Source organism: Acomys minous, assembly GCF_964271855.1.
Source record: "Acomys minous genome assembly, chromosome: 1".
NCBI lineage: Eukaryota > Metazoa > Chordata > Mammalia > Rodentia > Muridae > Acomys > Acomys minous.
In genome coordinates, this window is record NC_140483.1 from 90,485,151 (window position 1) to 90,500,803 (window position 15,653).

The 15,653-nt window shown below is 37.9% G+C and overlaps 1 protein-coding gene across 10 annotated transcripts in view; it reads right to left on the minus strand.

Moving 5' to 3' along the window:
- The window catches only part of LINGO2 (leucine rich repeat and Ig domain containing 2), a 1,231,101-nt gene that overhangs the window by 405,310 nt on the left and 810,138 nt on the right, over positions 1 to 15,653 (minus strand). For all 10 annotated transcript variants that reach the window (XM_084795136.1, XM_084795135.1, XM_084795139.1 and 7 more), the window contains one exon: positions 9,491 to 9,523. The gene's annotated coding sequence lies outside the window, so the exon portion shown is untranslated. The remainder of the gene's footprint in view (positions 1 to 9,490; positions 9,524 to 15,653) is intronic.

Here is a 15,653-nt window from a genome sequence, read left to right on the forward strand (position 1 = left end):
TGAAAAAAAAACTCTCTCTCTGTAGCTAAGCAGATTTGAGTGTGATGTGCTCTGAGCACTGCTGCTGGGTGCTGTGAGGGGAGCACACAGAAGCTTCCAGAAATGAAAAGGGTCTCCTATAGCTCAGCCTTTCTTCATGCTGTGCAGTTAAGATTTGCTTTGAGCACTTCTAAGATGGTGGTGGCCAGGGTGTACTGTATCTGAGAGGCAGATGACCAGAGACTGTGTGGTTAAGGTAAGTAACCTAAAAGCTGAACCCAAAACGTCAATATCTGTGTTTTTCAAGATGGGAGGGGACATCCCGGGTGCTGGGGACCTACAGTTTCAGGCTCCCCGCAGCTGTCTACCAGGTCTAAGAGTTGCACAAGATCCCATGCCACTAGTGCGTTCTTCTGTATGGAGCCTGGGTCCCCAGTGTCAGGGGTGCTCTGCTTCAGCAATCAGACCTTGAATCCTACCCACTTCCCCAACGGTGCCACCTAGATACCCTAGGTCAGCATCCTAACCCCAATCCACAGTTTTACTGGTCCCCTTGTGGAGACCAGCTAGACGATATGAGCATACAGGGCATGGGTCCAAGGAGGGAGAGCCTAGCTGAATCTGAGTGCCTGGAACACAGCAACTGCTTGGCCGTGAAACTACTGCTCAGCTGAATCCGATCCATAAAACCTGTGCCCATTCACTTCCCAACTGACTCCATAATACCAGAGCCCACTTGTGATCTCCATGATTTACCGGTCACAACTAGTACACAGCCAGCAGAAAGGTGAGCTATAAGCGGGACCCAACCCCCACTGTCAATCATCCCAAGGAGGCCAGTGGGGCGCCAGTGCCTCATTCAACTTAGAGGCCCTCTCCCTAATGACTCCAGACCTGCCTGTCTCACTTGGGATGAGGCCAGTAGAAGTGAGGTGTAATCTGGCTGATTACACCTGGCTGATATTATCCCTCTGACAATCCAAGGGGTCCTGTGCAGGCCGAAGCAACATTCACCTTAGAGTCCTCTCTGCCTATTCCTGAAATGCCAGGACATTAGAGACCACCATGTCTGCTATCACCTGAGGCAACAGGATGCTAAAAGTCAGCATGAAAACACAAGCAAAAATACCCAGGGTCATATGACACCACTTGAAATGAGCTACAATAATTGTAGGGAAATGATATCAAATCTGAGGTTATGAAAATGATAGAGGCCTTGAAGAAAGAAAATAAATCTCTCAAAGAAATACAGGAAGATACAATCAAACAGATTATGGAATTGAATAAGTCTTTTAAAGAAATACAGAAAAATACAATCTTATGGGAGAAAGAAATGAATAAAACTGTTCAAGACTTAAAAAATGGAATTAGAAGCAATAAAGAAAGCACAATCTGAGGCAATCCCGGAGATGGAAAACCTAGGGAAGAGAACAGGAGCTATAGATACAAGCATCACCAACAGAATACAAGAGATGGGAGATAAATCTCAGGTGTAGAAGATACAATTGAAGAGATAGATACATCAGTGAAAGAAAATGTTAAATCCCATGGTGCCTGTGTTGCACAAAATTGTAAAATCTAAAGGACACAGACAATTTTCTTGATAGATTTCACTTACTAAAGTCAAATCAAGATCAGATAAACAGTTCAGTCTTATATCCCCTAAGGAAATAAAAACAGCTATCAGATGTCCCTCAACCAGGACAGACAAAAGCAAACAAAAAACAAACAAACAAACAAACAAACAAACAAACAAAAACCCCAAAGAAACAAAAACAAAAAGAAAAACCCAGGCTTAGATGGTTTTAGCACAGATTTCTACTAGACATTCAAAGAAAAGCTAATACCAATACTCCTCAATGTATGCTACAATACAGAAGCATAAGGAACATTACCAAACACATTCTATGAAGCCACAGTCACCCTGATACCTAAACCACACAAAGACTCAACAAAGAAAGAGAATTTCAGACCAATTTTACTCATAAAGATCGATACAAAAATACTCAATAAAATACTTGCAAACCAAACCCCCAAACACATAAAATATGTCATCCACCATGAACAGGTAGGCTTTATCCCAGGGATGCAGGGATCGTTCAACATACAAAAATCCATCTATGTAATCCACCATAAAGACAAGCTCAAAGAAAAAAAATCCCAAGATCATCTCATTAGATATAGAAAAAGCCTTTTAAAAAATACAACAGTTCTTCATGATACATGTCTTGGAGAGATCATATGTAAAAATAACAGCAAACTGTTAGCCAACATCAAATTAAATGGAGAGAAACTCAAAAGAATTTCCACTAAAATCAGACACGAAGCAAGGCTGCCACTCTCTTCATATGTCTTCAGTATTGTACTTGAAGTAATAGATAGAGCAAAAATACAACTAAAGGAGATCAAGGTGATACAAACCAGAAAGTAAGGATTCTGAGTATCACTATCTGTAGAGAATATGGTAGTGTACATAAGTGACCCCCTAAATTCCACCAAAGAACTTTTACAGCTAATAAATACCTTCAGCAAAGTGGCTGGATACAAGAGTAATTTTAAAAATCAGTAGTCCCCCTGTATACAAATGACAAACAGACTGAGAGTGAAATCAGGGAAACTATACCCTTCACAATAGCCTACGGTAATATAAAGTATTTTGGTATAACCCTAACCAAGAAACCTAAAGGCCTGTGTGACAAGAATTTCAAGTCCCTGAAGAAAGAAATTGAGAGTGGGATATTACTTTCTCACATACTCTGGTGCCTCACCTTTGACCATGTCCCCTGGAGGGGGAGACCTGGTGGCACTCAGAGGAAGGACAGCAGGTTACCAAGAAGAGACTTGATACCCGATGAACATATACAGGGGGAGGTAATCCCCCTCAGGAACAGTCATAGGGGAGGGGAATAAGGGGAAAATGGGAGGGAGGGAAGAATGGGAGGATACAAGGGATGGGATAACCATTGAGATGTAACAAGAATAAATAAATAAAGGAGAAAAAAAAGAAATTGAAGAAGATATCAGAAGAGGAAAGATGTATCATGCTAATGGATCAATAGAATTAAAATAGTAAAAATAGCCATCTTACCAAAAGCAATCTACAGATCCAGTGCAATTTGTATACCATCAAAACACCAACACAATTTTTACAGACCTTGAAAGAACAATTTTTTTCACAAGGAAAAAGAAAACAAAAACAAAACCCCAGAATAGCTAAAACAATCCTATACAATAAAAAGAACTTCTAGAGGGTTCTCCGTCCCTGGCTTCATGCTATACTATAGAGCAATAGTAATAAAAAAAAATTCATACTACCATAGAAATAGACTGGCTGATCAAAGTGAAGACCCAGGAATAAACTTACACACCTATAGAAATTGATTTTTGACAAAGGAGCTGAACTATACAATGGAAAAAAAGACAGCATCTTCAACAAATGGTGCTGGTCTAACTGGATGACTACATGCAGAAAAATGCAAATAGATTCATATTAATAAACCTACACAAAACTCAAGACCAAGAAGACTTCAACAGAACCCCTGATACATTAAATCTATTAGAAGAGGAACTTGGGAAGAGCCTTGAACTCATTAGCACAGAAGACAACTTTCTGAACAGAACATCAACAGCTCAGGCTCTAAGAACAAGAATTAATAAATGGAACTTCTTGAAATTTAAAAGCTTCTGTAAGGCCAAGGACACTGTGAATAGAACAAAATGACAGTCCACAGATTGGGAAAATTTATTCACCAATCTTACCTCTGAAAAAGGGCTACTATCCAAAATATATAAGGAAATCAAAACATTAAACACCAGCAAACAAAATAACCCAATTACAAAATATGGCCCAGAGCTAAACAGAGAAAACTTGAATAGCTAAGAAGCACATAAGGAAATGTTCAGTGTCCTTAGTCATCGGTAAAATGCAAATCAAAATCTCTGAGATTACATCTTACACCAATAAGAATGGCTAAGACCAAAAATACAAGCGACAGCACATGCTGGCAAGGATTTAGAGAAAGGAGAGACACTCCTCTATCACTGGTGGGAGTGCAAACTTGTACAACTACTTCAGAAATCAATCTCATGATTTCTCAGAAAATTGGGGATAGCTCTACCTCAAGGTCCAGCTATACAACTCTTTGGGCATATACCCAAAAGATGCTCCAGCATACAACAAGGACATTTGCCTAACTATATTCATAGCAGCTTTATTTGTAACAGCCGTAATCTGGAAACAACCTAGATATTCCTCGACCTAAGATTTGGTAAAGAACTGTGGTATATTTACACAGTGGAATGCTACTCACCTCTAGTAAGGGGAGCATGGGCTCTTTCTGACATAGACTTTCTTGCTAGTTTTCGATTACTTCTCCCTGGTGAGAATGCCTTGTCTGGGCATATGCGAAGAAGACATATTCAGTCCTGATACTAGTTGATGAGCAGGGATGCATGGGAAGGTGGGCTGTCTCTCCCCTTTTTTAAGGAGTAGGGGAAGGTCAATGGGAGAGAGGGAGAGAGGGAGGGAGGGTCGGAGCTAGAGGTGAGGAAGGAAGAGGCTATGACAATGATGTAAAGTAAGTAAGTAAATAAACACATAAACTAAAAAACTAAAATCTTGTTTTCTTTGTTTGCTTTCTGATCATCTTCAGAAATCTCTGGCCTACACCTGCTGTCACAGTAAGTTAATAAAATCCAGTAGGCTAGAAGACGTTCAGTGTTCTTGATTAGGTATACAGTTACAGAGAAACCATCCAACATTTACTCAGTGCTTTCAAATATGGTAAAAATAGAGGAAAATGACAGCATCTACCATCAGAGAACTTATTACAGAGTCAGAGGTTAAAAAATAAGTTTAGGAGATGTTCAAGAATGGAGGAAATTTTCAGGCAAGCAACAGGCATGGCATGTAGTGTTTGAGATGAATTCCATCCCCAACAGAGGCCTTCTCCAGTCATTTACTGGTCTGCATGTCCCATCAGAAGCAGGGCATCAGGCTATTTGATTGTCATCTCTATTTGGCCATTGTCTGCTCTATAACTTAGAAACACATGCTTAGCCTCTGTTTACCTAGATTTTGTTTATTGAAGACAAAGACAGATTAAAATTAAGATAGTTGTAGTGTGTTTTATGTCTAAAACTCAGTGATTTCTTTTCAAAGAAAGGGCATGACACTAGCAGTGTCTAAAAGGGAAAATAGCAATATTGGATTAATATACAAATAGCTTAGAAACTTTATGCATTTAGACAATATCTCTAGCAGCTTCAACTCTGGGCTTCTTCAAGTGTTTGAGCATCCTGGTGGTGAATCTGAAATTATCTAGAATCCTACCTCCTTCAATTTCTCTATAATGACATTGCACTTTGGAGGATCAGAGTCAATCCTAGTTCTTTTTCAGCACATTGATGTTTCAAATCCTTATAGATAAGTGCCCTCGTGGTATCAAACCACTTAGGCTACCCAAAGAAATTACTATGATCTTGGTAGGTAGTAAAAACAAATATTTCTCCGTTTTGAAGGGCAGAAAGCCCAAGGTTATGTTGCAGGCTTCCATGGTGTATGATAAGGCCTTGCTGGGTCATAAACACGGATTCCTATCCTCATAGGCTGGGGAGCACAAGACCATGAATGGAACCCATTTCACTAAGGCAGTCTCCCTACTCATGAGCAGTACGGCCCTGTCTTCCCAAAAGGTCCCATTTCCTACCACTTCTACCTTGGAGATATGGACGTTGGCATATGAACTGGGAGTATAAACCATCAAATCAAAGCACCTTGTAATTTTACAGCTATTCAACACTTTTACCAAGTTTGCTAATTTAAATACGGTTGAATTCCCCAGCTCAAGTGCTCCATTAAGAACTTTTAGTACTATTTTCTTTCACTTGAATTATCAAGCACTTGATGCTTTTGATTATAAGAGATGGTATTATCATTTTTCTGTTATTTTAAAAGGAGTAGTCTGTTTCCCCCAGAAAATCCAATCTTGATAGATTTACATATTTATCATCATTGCTGCTATGTATGAAATATATCTGGGTATCTCTTGAAGTCGGCCAGTCTAACTTCCCAAGCCATCAGTCAATAAGCCATAGAGTCCCAGTTGTAGGTCGATTAAAGTGGAAACTTTTCATTTAAGTTCCTGGTTTTGTTCTCAATATGAGAGCCTTTACCAGATGGCTACTGGTCCAAGGGCTTTTGATATCAGTGAGCTATTTAAACATATCTCTCCAGTCTCAAATAAGGAACCATTGCTTCCTGGCACACAAAGATAAGACATACACACAAATTCCTACATACCTTCTGAAGAGGAGTACATGCTTCTTTTTAATCCCTAGTATTTACTCTCCAGCTACATATTCTGACTTCTTAGTCATTTACTCTCTGTTAGCTAAGGAAGAACTACTCTCAACATCTACCAACACTCATGTATATTCCCCCAGTCTGAAGCCTCCTTGATAATTGTTAGTCTTATATTACCAAGAAAGATGGTATGTCCCCACATACAGCCATAGCTATGCTGGTTTCAGAGTGAGATTGAGTAGTTGGCACCAAGTTTCTTTCCTTCTGTTTTCTTATACCCTGGCACTACTTTTTCTTTCTACAACAAAAACAAAATTGTTTATTTTCTCTATCTTTTGTGACAGTTACCAAAGTTTTCTATTAATAAAGCAAAACATGAGAAGATGACAGAGACTGTTTGTTGCCTGAACAGTTGCAAAAAAATTCTTTATAATGTTGGAGAATCATCTTTAGCCTTCTGTCTCAATATATCTGACAGACATATTTGTGAGACATGAACTATCAAGGACTTGCTTACCCTGTCTTGGCAGGACCACCGGCTCTGCCTGCATCCACACTTGCCCTTTTCTAGGCAGAATTCTGTCTGTGGTAGAAACTAGTACATTTTGCTCAGTGGCTGCTTTGTCACATTTGAATCCATTTCCATAAGGATGGTCTTTGATGCTCATCATCTTCTTTGATGTAGGCTGGGCATTGCCAAGAGTTAACCTGTCTCATTGTAAATGTATCTTTGAAATACTAAAAAACATCTTTAAATACCATATTCTGTTGGTCTCTGAGATTTTTTGAAGACTTTATCTAACTATTTTACCTTATCTTTCTATAGAATCATAACTGTTACACTAGTATGTATATTCTGGAGATAAAAATAGACTAATAATTGACATGACTATGGTTTGATCAACTAAAAATTAACTTGTATAACTTACTTATTTTAAATAGCCTGCAATAGCACTTTCAAAGTATTGGAAGTAAACCTCTCATTATAATTGAATTGTGTGGGTACAATACCGCATATTAGAGTAGAAATATATCTAATGTGTGTGAAGAATAATTTTAAATTTGAATTCTATGTCAATGTACTTAAAATTAAACTTACCTTGCATCTATATGCAAAATTCTATACCAGTAAATTAAAAACAACTTAGTGAGTAACAATTAAGGCATTAAGTTGAGTAGTAGTATCAATAATCTACTGTCTCCATCATCCCATTTGGAAGCTACTAATTGCACTCCCTGTATACTCAGGTAATTAATTTTATTCCTTCTCAAGTTTCTGATGGGGCTGAAGACCAGACAGTTTAGTTTTACAATTAAGCTTAATTGTTTAGGGGTTAAGATGTTTTTAGGTCTAGATAGATGTTTTAAGTTAACAGAGATGAGATATGATAAATATTTTTGACATTCAAAATTTTAGACTCACCAAGATGAGAAAGATGTTTTCTTCAAGGCTGCCAAATACAAGTAGCCAAAACACTATGAATGTAACATATATATATATATATATATATATATGTGTGTGTGTGTGTGTGTGTGTGTGTGTGTGTGTGTGTGTGTTACATGGTTCTTCTTGCTGTAGATAGTTCATTGTATATATGTATAATAATATAAATGTATACATAAAAATACTTAATAAAAATTATAAAAAAAATAAAGCAAAACATAAGCAATGTCCCTAGCAAGGTAATCACAATTTGATGGACATCGCAAGGTATTTACATTTTTTACATGCAGCGAATATATTATCACATAATGAATACATCTTTGTAGGTTAAACATGATACATCATGTCCATAAAGGAAATTTCCTTTAGAGAGTGAAGATGCTGCATACACACAGTCCAATGTGACCATCCGGGGGAGTTCAGCAAAGTAAGGAGTGGTGGCTGTCACTTGCTGCATTCTTATGGCATGATGAAATGACTTGCAAATTTATTGGCTCCCTTGATTTATAAAAATGTGGTTTTTTTTTCATTTCTCTACTGAGGAAATCAGGGATTTCAGATACTAAACTGGTCAAAGACACATAAACAGCTCATTAGCGAATAGACTTCAAATCCGAGCAACCCACGTCTGGAGCCCTGATTCTCAAGCGCTGGTTACTGACTTTCAGTGCTGCAGTTATATCTACTGATGGCCGAGGTGACTGGAACACTTTTTTTATTAAATTAAACTAGATAAGCAGGCTAATATGGGAGTCCCTTCTCAATACTGACAGCTCTTAGAGAAAGCACCTCTGCTGGCAGGATTTCTGTTGAGTACTCCAAGATGTTATGAGTAAAGGAGTAGAGGGAATAAAATATACTAATGAAATCTATAAATGCTTTAACATTTATTCAAATAAAGTAATAGCAATATCCCTTAATTAAAATAGCACTATATTCCTCCACTTAAAATTAGCCTAATAACTACTCTGATAGTAATCTCCATTACCTATGCTTAATAGACAATTTTCAGTGTTTGCATCCCATAGAGATTGTTTAATCTACTGCTATCATTCTTAAATATATATCTGCACATATATTTATACATGTGTGTGTGTCTGTTGTGTGTGTGTGAATTTTGTCAAAGTACATTTAGTATTGCCAGTTACAAAATTATTATGATATACAAATATACATATGCTATAGCCAAAAATAGCACAAAGATGGATATTAGGTATGTATAAACTAATATTCCTTATTCTCATACTAGAGTGTTTAAGTATTTGAGACTAGACGTTTGAGAACACCTGCACAGAGCTGAAACTCTTCTTACTGGTGAGCTATATCAAGTCAAATCAGGGCTCTCTGATAACAGGTCAAAGCTTATTGTTAGAAGTATCTGATAATGTTAGGAAAAGGAGGATATGGTTAAGTTGGTGAAAGCCAGATAAACTTTGAGAGAAGAAAATAAATTAGCATGGTTTTATATGTGACATCCATTCAATAAATATCATTGATAAATACATATTAAAGATGGAGAAATAGAAGACAACAGGGTGGAGCAGAAATATTGAGTATATCTATACAATATTGCTAATTTTAATTATCTAATACATTTGATCATTATACTGTCTCATGCTAAAAATTTATGTCGTACTTTATATGCAGTAGTGAAGAAAATAAAAACATAATATTCTCTGGTATCTGAGAAAAGCTGAGGGTATCTTGGCTTTGCTATTTTCATGTTTTGTTTTTATTGTTCAGACATTATGAAAAGTACCAACCTTGAAAACTGCATTTTGCTTCTTTCACTTCATCTAGAAAATGAAAAAAAAAGGGGAGAAAAATTTGTTAGAGGCAGTTAAGGCAGCACACATACTAAAAGAGGCATCTTAAAAATTAATAAACTTTCCCCCATTTTATTATAAACAAAGGACAAGCATTTAACTGTGGATAAAAAAAAGCACATGTTAAGAATTTTCAATTTTAGTAATTTAAAAATATTTTGTGCCTTTTGTATTTGTAATAGTTTGCTTCTGTAAAATTCTTGGTGCCATAGCAATTATGGGAGTTTTTAACAAAAATGATAAAAAATAAATAAAAACCTAAATTATATAAGAGGGAAAATTACGAGGCGAAGTTGAGTCTTTCTGGAGCTCTCTGGCCAGCCAGACTAGCCTGCTTAGAGACCTCCAGGCCTGCAAGACTGTCTTAAAACAATCGCATAGACATTGCTTAACCAGCTCATCTAAGGGGGCCACCGTGATGCAGTTTTCCATAAATATGCGGGAGACTATTTTCAAAAGGCATTGCACTTTCCTTTCCTTCTAAGTTCTAATCGGAACCGGAACTCAGGCTCTCCCATCTCTCTCTACTCCTTCCCCTCGTAATCTGTTCTCCCTTATGGATTAAGTAGTTACTGTGCTCTTTACAAAACCTGTTCCACCTCCCTAACGGAAATTGTAGTCATGGTGGTGAATACTCAAGTGCAAGCCTCTTGTCTCAGGGAAATTGTAATTATGATAATGCAGTATTTGCCCAGGCAATGTTTTTAAGTCATTGTTCTCTTTGTGGGATGGGAGATGAGAGGAAAACACTGAAAGTAAAGAGCCTTTGGGATTTCAGACTTTGTCCCCTCAGGCAAAAAAAAGCTGTTATTTGTGTAGTGTCACTATCTGTGCATTGCATATAAGTTGCATAGAGATATATCTAAATTACATAGGTTTCTCATTTAATTCACACAACCACCTGATGAAGTAATCAGTGTCCTAATTTTATAAACAAAGACTTGAGTCTTTTATTCAGCACCTTGATCTGAAGGTTTATCGAGTGTCTGATGCATTTATGTATGTAGCATCACCTTACAGATGTTCAAAATTTGCTTCTACAAATATGTAATAATTTATTTTGAATGCAAGTAATTTGGTGGACTAGATGTCAATACATACAGAAGTGAATTCTATCCTCAAAATAAGAATACTACACAAGAGATGCTTATGGAATGCACACTTTTTATATCAAGAAAAAGATTTTAAAGTATACATATTATAACCACAGACAACCAAATATTCAAATTATAACTTTGCAGAATTAGGATACAAAGCACAGGTCCAAGGCCAATTTGCAGGAGCCTCGGTCAGTAGCATAGGCAGCATGTGGCTTTGATAGTCAGGGCTGCAAAAAGGGTGCAAGACTCAGCCCTTCTTATTAATAAGATCAAGCCTACTATGTACAAATCCTTTCTGGACAGTTTAAAGCTCACAACTGAAATACATGTGTTTTTATTTGAAGAGAATAAATTAAGTTCACCAAATTTATTTGCTCAAATTTGTCAAGCTGTCATGTGTTCTTTTATAACTTGGCACATTGACAAGTTTGGATTAAAAAAAAAAAAAACAGAAAGGAAGGGAAAGCCAAAATAAGATTAAAAAGGAACTAAGAAACTATGGGAAGATACAGTCAGAAATAAAATATGCAATAGTAAAATACACAAATTAGTGGGTTTCCAGAATTCATTCTTGCTATTGTCTTACATCATTTACAGCTTTATAACTTCCAAGATCTACCTTTTCTCAGCGTTATTATGTTTCAAATATCTTTACAAGAAGCCACACCTTTCTCCCACATCATTTATTTGTAACCTTTTAACACATCTCCATTCCCCAGTAGCTCACATCTGTTCCATGTGGGCCATTTAATAATGTGTCCTAATTTCTCACTCATGGGAAAGCTGATGAATAATCCAATCTGACTTGAATCTCAATTCTAGTGTGATCCTTCAGAGCCACTAACCAGCCATGTGTCTGCTTATAATGGGAATCACTTTCAACTGCGAGAGCAAAGTAATAACATTTGTCTAGACCCAAAACAAATCCCTTAAGACAGTTTGTGGGCCTGTTTCAGACATGTTCTTGAACTCCTATTTTAGCCAAGGCTCTTGAACTAATGATCTTTCAGTACCGACTTCTACAGTATGGAAATGACTGGTGTGAGCCACCGTATCTGGCTGGCCTTCAGCCTTGTTTGGTACCATAGTCTACAAGTTTATGGCATTGATACAGAAAAAAGAGAAATGTCACTGACGGGCAATGGAGCTTTTGCACTGAGGAACAGTGCTACATAACCACATGATGTACATACCTCAGCACATGTGCCATAAACCAGGGATGCTGACCTTCTAAAGGGATAGCCTTCTAAAGGAATTGTTGTGGGTGGAGATGTTGATAATTGTTGAACTACATTCCTACATGTGTGAGAGACCCTCGGTTCAACCCCTACCACTTCCAAACAGTGGTGCAGATGAACTGTCTCACAATAGTGATATACTACCATAAGGGCACATTTAAACACTCAAAATCAATGGCTCTTTTCCCTTGCATCATCAAAGGATAAGACTATGTGGATCTAGGAATGGAAATGTGGAAATTGGAGTAGTCAGCATAACACTATACCTGTTGGCTAAGTAAGGAATTTGTTTCATATTCCTATAAATTAGTCTCTGTGACCCTCACTACCTTTGTTTGCAAAGGCAAAATACTTCCAGTTGGGGACGTAATAGAAGGCTCAATAGTCACTAAGATATGTCTGATTAAAACCAACCAACCAAGAACCAACCAAACAGTCAACCAAACAAACAGACAAAACCAAACTATTTGGATACTTATGGCCAAGTGCTGCCCCCAGAGGGAAAAGTTACTGAAAGATCAGCAGGAAGAATGGGGTTACACCCAGGAAGAGGAGAGCGGGGTGATTGGCATCAAAGTAAGTATTTCTTAATCTTTCCCTGCTTACCTTTAATAGGGCATAGCAAAGTAGAGCACTCTATGTAAGTTATGGAGAGAAGGGTTTCTGACTTTCTAGCTGGTGGCACTCGACAAGGTGAGCCACCTACGTCACTGGAAGTGCTGGCTGCACACAGTGGAATTCTAGAGTGGACAGTAGAAGAAGGTGATTGGGCAATGGCAGGATTCAGCTGCAGTTTTGGGTCTTAGCCCAGAGAAAGAGACTGCCTCCTAGTATCTCCCTCATGCGCCTGCACCAGATGGCATCCCAGCCCAGAGAGTGGAAGGGAACACATGACCCCATCCCTAAATGACAACCACTTGTAAATGAAGAATTGGTTTTTTTCAAGGAATCTCACTGTATACCAGTAGATGGCCAACATAGGGGCGAGGAGGGGACTGGGGAAAGAGTGGGGAGGGGGCTTGATCTGGATGTAAAGCAAATAAATAGATATTTTAAAAAAGAAAAGAAAGAAAAGAAAACTGTCTCAATGGCATTTGGGAGTCTCTTTGTCTCACAATGCTTTACCAGGGCACTTATTGTTGTGGTTGTTTTAGCCTTATAGGCCCCTTTTGTGTGTATATATATATGTGTGTGTCTGTGTGTGTCTCTGTGTGTGTGTGTTTATGAAATTATTGGGTCTGTGAAGGTGTGTGTGTCTCCGCTTTCATGTGTGTTCCTTGTGGTTTTTCTTTGGCTCCTTTTCTTCTATTTGTTTGTTTGTTTGTTTGTTTACTTTTTTATTTTTTATTTTTTTAATTTATTAATTTATTCTTGTTACATCTCAATGGTTATCCCATCTCTTGTATCCTCCCATTCTTCCCTCCCTCCCATTTTCCCCTTATTCCTCTCCTATGACTGTGACTGAGGGGGACCTCCTCCCCCTGTAAATGCTCATAGGGTATCAAGTCTCTTCTTGGTAACCTGCTGTCCTTCCTCTGAGTGCCACCAGGCCTCCCCATCCAGGGGACATGGTCAAATGTGAGGCACCAGAGTACGTGAGAAAGTCATACCCCACTCTCCACTCTACTGTGGAGAATGTTCTACACATTGGCTAGATGTTTTATTCTACTTTATTATATTATTCTTTGGATGCCTGTTTGTTTTCTAAGGAGCGACAAGAAGGGAGTGAATGTGCATCAGAGGGAAGGCGGGGAGGATCTCAGAGGAGCTGAGGAGCAAGAAACTGTAAACAGAATATATTGCATGAAGACATATTTTCAGTAAAAGAAGAATAGGGATTTTTTTTAAAGCAGAAGAATCCAGTCACTGCAGTGCGTGCCTGTAATCCCAGCACTCCTGGGGGCAGAGGCAGGTGGATCTCGGTAAATTCCAGGCCAGCCTCATCTACAAAGTGCCTACACGGAGAAACCCTGTCTGGAAGAGCCAAGGGCACTCTTCCTCATGGCCGTGTCCCCCAGAGAGGCGGTGTGAGCTGTAGACAGACACTACAAACAGACACAGCATGCAGATGCTGCAGGATGCCATTCCGTTCCTCCTCCAGACAAGAACTCATGTTCTCAGCTGCCGGAAGGACTGACTGATGGATGCTCAGAGCTGATTTCTTCTCCCAGGCTGCTTTTCCCTCTGCCAGAGGGATTGAATGGTGACCTAGGTTTTTCTCCTCCTGCTGACAGCTCCGATCTAACCGCTCCTCCTTTGCTTGACTTAGGACACCTACAAATACAAAGATCCCAAGCACATAGCACAGTAAACTGCCTGTAGTATTGTTTCTACTTCGGACGCTGTGAGAGAGATTTATCTAAATCAAGATCGCAGAATTCAGAAGACAGAATTCAGAGTGCAGCATGCCTGGGTGTGTACCTCCAAAGACCATATCCTTCCCATTATAGATCCTGTATGCCTTTCAGGAAAGCTTAAAGTAATTTGCAACACATTTTATCTATACAGTAGGTATAGATAATGATGGTATACCTTAGAATGGAAAAAAGAGACATTATTCAATGTTACATAATATTGGCAAGTATTTGATATTGGAAGATCAATTTAGTTTATATATAACTATTAAGTAATAAGCATTTAATGAGATAAATTAGCAAATTTATAAATATAATATTTTATATTGGCTTATTACAATATAATGTATATATGAACTTATATATATAATTATACATGTATGAATACATATATATATATTATATATTACAAAATATATCTCAAGACTAATGGTAAGATGATTGTGACCAAAATCCCTAATTATGCTAGCTTGTTTTAGAAAAACATATGATGACTTTGTCTCATTTAATTTTCTGCTGCAAAATGATTCAAGACCTCTCCATTTCAGAAACTTGACAGATTAGTTATGGGACAAAGGCTTACATTTTATGCTATAAATGCAGGGATTTTATCAGGCATGAAATTTAGTCAGAACAGTTTATGGCTCAGTAAAACATTTCTGGAGGCAGCCTTTACAATCAGAACACAGAGGTTACCCAGTTCTAATGCAGTTTTCAAAAAGTTAGTTAGAATTTTATAACCACTGAACAATACTTCCTCCAGTTCCTTAAAATTTCCATTCCTTTATTATATCCCCCAACTCTAATTCCAGATAAAATTATTATAGTTTTTCTATTGAAGTGTACACGGCATCAGAGAGTAATTCATGTGAGTGTGCCATTACCATGGACTCAAGAGAGAGTAAACATAAAAAATACACAAAACATAACGTTAAATTCCTCTAGGATAAAACAGCATAAGGAAATCCCAAGAGATGTATCAGAAGCAGGTGTCTGAGATGGGCAATAACTGTATATGAAAGAAGCACTTGCTATCTTTGGGACTATTCTTGTCTCAAATGAATGGACAAAGTAATGTTTACATTAGTTTAATGGAAAATCATTGAAGGATTTATCAAACAGCATGGCTGGCGACTCAAAAGGGTGCAACCATGGTAACTAAAATAGTCCCACCATGGACGCCGCACGACAAGTCTGTGCTGTCACATATCCTTCTTCAGAATAAGTATGTAGGAAGCTAATGAACAAGTAACCATGAAGAATTGGAAGGTTTGCCCATTGCGCCTGACTGAGTGAGCTTTGACTAGAACATATTGGCCTCCATGAACATTTTTAGGCACTAGCCTAAACAACAGTTTGCCTAATAATTGATAAGACTACAGAAATGTACAGAGTCAGACTTTAATTT